The sequence below is a fragment of the Enhydra lutris genome, unplaced genomic scaffold (assembly GCF_002288905.1).
Source record: "Enhydra lutris kenyoni isolate GAN:26980312 unplaced genomic scaffold, ASM228890v2 scaffoldscaffold22, whole genome shotgun sequence".
Taxonomy (NCBI): Eukaryota; Metazoa; Chordata; class Mammalia; order Carnivora; family Mustelidae; genus Enhydra; species Enhydra lutris.
Genome location: NW_019154106.1, coordinates 30,873,073 through 30,877,621, shown reverse-complemented (window position 1 = coordinate 30,877,621; position 4,549 = coordinate 30,873,073).

Below are 4,549 nucleotides of genomic sequence, written 5' to 3'. Positions count from 1 at the left end.
AGCAATAGTGGTAAGTGCAAATTAAGTTCTATATTAGAACTATAATAATTTGAGTTTTTGTCAAAATCTGGATATGCAAATCCAAGTAATCCAACACCTGGTTTGAGATGGAGTAATATGAGGCCCAGAGGGGTTAAGTAATTTGCCTGAGGCCACACAGCTGGTTAATAGGTCAACACAGTGGAAGAGACCAAAGAAAAGCCCTGGCTTCTGCATTTGCAGGGTGGTTCCTTGCCTTGTACCACACTGCCTCCCTGTGGTCTTCATATAACTTAACAAAGGCCCCTTTTTCTTGAAAACCAGCCTGGTGCCAGGTTCCATATGCAATTATGGCCCAGAGACACACTACCATTATATCCTTTTTACTTTCACGAATTTAATTTAAAAATTTAGTTCAGTGTTCCTTGATTTCTTGGGTTAACCTATATAGCCAAAGGTAAGGTAAAAAATGTCTCATCCCTAAAACAAAATCAACAACAACAAAAACCCCACTATCCCTTCTGGGCCAGGCACTGAGATCAGTTAGACTCTTATAGGTTCTGGGTCCTCACTTGCCTCTGGTTAGGCTAGCAGTTAGGACAGATGGTCTTTCAATATTGAGTGTCCATGTTAAGAAGGATAGCCATGCCTCTATCCCCTTTGTCCCTCGGGGTTCCAAATAACAGCTGAATTGACAGCTGTCTTGATTCTGAATACGTGTAGGAACTCTCTGATCTAATAGAATCAAACTGTTTTAAAACATTAGAAGGAGGGGTTCCTGGGTGGCTCAGTAGGTTGAGTGTCTGACTCTTGATTCTGGCTCAGGTTATGATCTCAGGTTGTTTGACAGGGAGTCTGCATGAGATTCTCTCTCTCCCTGTCCCTCTCCCTCTGTCCCTCCTCCCCATACACTCCCCCCGCCCCCGCAACAAATAGATAAATCTTTTGGTAGCTATAACTTGGCAAAGACTAAGCCACGTCCAGCCACTACTACATAACTATCACTGTGCCAGTACTGAACTCTCTCATAACAAAATTCTAAGAAAGAGTCTGGTCCAGTTCAAAATTGAAATGCCTTTTTGAACTTCTAAAAAAAAGTCCAGAAAAATGAACCTAGCACTCTACTAGTGCCTCTGATAAAACTCAGGCTCACAGTCCTCTCCTCCAACATCTGAAATCTATCTTCTTGCCAGCAAATTCCTCTCTCCTTTTTCACACTGCTGGTGGGAGTCATGCTTTCACAAGTACGATTTGGCTATTGGGTATCAAAATGCTCTAAAAACTATGTAGATTATAACCAGTAATTGTACTTAAGATTTGATCAGGAGGGAATCAGATTTATATGGCAAGGTTTATATGGCAAGATAGTCACAGCAGCTTTATTTATAATGGTGAAAAATTGAAAATAATCGAAAAGAGCTCGTAATCTCCCAAACTGTGTTCTGTGGAAACTGGTCTCCTAATATTCTCCAAACACACATACACAGGATTGGGTGATTAAATGAGTTTGGGAAACACATATGATATCCCTTTTGAGGAGTCACAAAACATACTGGATAAATCTTTTTTAAAGAACTCCTACACTAAAAAAATCTATTTAATCATGTTGAACTTAGTGTTTCTTAAATTTATTTTTTAAAAAGATTTTATTTATTTATTTGACAGAATGAGAGAGATCACAAGTAGGCTGAGAGACAGGGGGAAAGCAGGCTCCCTGCTGAGCAGAGAGCCGGATGCAGGGCTCGATCCCAAGACCCTGAGATCATGACCTGAGCCAAACGCAGAGGCTTAACCCACGGAGCCACCCAGGAGTCCCCAGTGTTTCTCAGATTTATGTGGCTATGGAACTCCTTTATACGTAACACTTCTTGATACATTCCAGAAATAGGGCTCTGCAAAATATTGTTTTTATTATTATTAATTTAATATTTAATTATAATAATATAATCATAATTTAAGTATTATTTATTACTATTATTTTAAAATATATTTCAGGAAATATTAGATTAAATTAGTTGACATATCTGTATTAAGGAATACTTCACCAGTATTCAAGACAATGTTAAGGAAGATTAATTCTATGGGATAAGTACTGATGATACATCATTGGGTGAAAAAAAAAACCAGGTTACATAACAATGAATATTTGATTAATGTAATTTTGGAAATAAAATGAGTACGTGTACAATTATACCAAAATAATAATAGATTTGATCTCTTGGTAATGAAATCACTGATGGTTGTGTTTTTTTTCTTTGTCTCTTCTAAATTTTCCCCATTTTCTATAATAAACAGGCATGAATTTTGTTACAAGGAAAATATTATATATTTTTAAACTTTTATTTTGAAATAATTTGAGTTACTGCTATAGGCTGAATTCATCCTCCCCAAATTCATATGTTGAAACTTACCTCTTACTGTAATGCTATTTGGAAATAGAGCTATTAGAAGGTGATTAGGTCATGAGAATGGAACCCTCAGGAATGGAATTAGTGCTCTTATAAAAGAGACCCCAAAGAGAACACTTACACCTTCCTCCTTGTGAGGATATAGCAAGAAGACAGCTGACTATGAACCAGGAAGTGGGCTCTCACCAGCTCCAAATCTGCCAATGCCTTGTCCTTGGTTTTCTCAACCTCCAGCACCTATGAGAAATAAATATCTGTTGTTTATAAGCCACCCAGTTGATGGTATTTTGTTATAGCAGCCCAAATGGACTAAGACACTTATAAAATTGCAAAAAACAGTATAGGAAGTTTTCATACACTCTTTACTAAGAGTACTTCCCCTTGTACTGGCATCTTACAAAACCACACAATGATTGAACCCAGGAGCTTAGCGTTGATGAAATGCTCCCGTGAATTTCACCAGTTTCCCCACTATTAACCTTCTCTCAGGTTCACAATCCAACCCAGGCTCCCACATTGTGTTCAGTTGTCATGTCTCCTTACTCTCTTACATTCTCTGACAGTTTCTCAGGTTTTTTTCTTGTCTTTCATGACCTAAATACTTCTAAATAGACCTGACTACTTATTTGAAGAATGTTCCTCAACTTGAATTTGTCTGAGGTGTTCTTAGGCTAGTTTCATGCATTTTTGACATTTTTGCAAAAATGTCACAGAATTCATGTTATACCCTTCTCAGTGCATCATATGAGGAATTACATAATGTCAGTATATTTTATTACTGGTTTCATTAACTTTGATCACTTAATAAGTATCTTTTGGGAACTATTTTGAGATGATGCAAATTATCATACTTTCACCTATTAATTTTAGTATCATAATGATTCTTAACTATAAAAGTTATTACTGTTGTGTTTCCTAATATTCTACATTTATTAATTAGAAATCTACTATAAGAAAGAGTTGCCCCTTTGCTTCCATTTATTTATTTATTCAACTATTTTTATGTAAATGTGGACTAATGGTTATTTATTTTATTCATGGGTTATCAATAATGATTTTGGTTTCTGAAACCATCCCCTGTGTGATCATTCAGAGCCCCTTCAAATTCACTCCAGTGTGCTTTTAACATGTCCCTATCCTTTTTTTCAGCACTTCCATGCTTTTTGGCATAGAAAATATTCCAGAATCATCTTGTGCTTTCCTCTCCTCAGCCCTGGAATCAAACATTTCTCCAAGAGAAACCAAGATGTGTGTACAAGATGTGTCCATTGCTACCAGGGAATCATTGTTTCCAGGCCCTCCCAAGTGGACAGTGCTTGGAAATACACAAAGTATACTCACACATGCATTCAAAGCTATCTTTATTTTCATATCTACCCCCTCTACCTGTCTATCGCTGACTTCATGTAGATAATACCTCTGACTCCAATCAAACTCTACAGTATTAATTCTAGTCTCCCCACTTTTATTATTTGTAACCCTTTTCTCTGACAGTGAGAAACCTGGCTTTCATTATCCACAATACATGTGTTTGTTCACTCCTAGAACACACAAAATGTTTCAGAATTTCTAGCCCATACCCTGTAAAAAAAATAAACTCACCAACTGGAGTACAGTATTCATACAAAATTATTTTGGTCTTTAGCTGAATCATAAGTACTCCTTCCCAATGTGACGTAGGCTAGTTCTCCTCCTTTTGGAGTTAGTTCTACTCCTTTCTGGAGTACCTTTAATTTCTCAGGCTCATTTTTATTGTTTGTATTCCATTGGGGATCTCCTCATATACTGGTTGATTTAAACTTTATAAATTTATCTTGCGGTATGCAAAATATACCTAAGAGTCAGAGTTATGCATTAAAAACACACTCAGAGTGTCTGGGTGGCACAGTGGGAGCTTCTGACTCTTGGTTTCCACTCAGCTCCTAACCTCAGGGTGAAGAGATTGACATCCGCATGTTGGGCTTTGAGCTCAGTGCAGAGTCTGCTTAAGACTCTCCCTCCCGCTCCTTTTGCCCCTCTCCCCACACTCCTTCTCTAAAAGAAATAAATAAACCTTTAAAAAAATATACTCAAAAAAGTGTCACACTCCCTGATACTTACTACCCTTATCCTGTTCCCCCATTCTTTCCATCCCATTCCCACCTACCACCTCTCAGTAACTA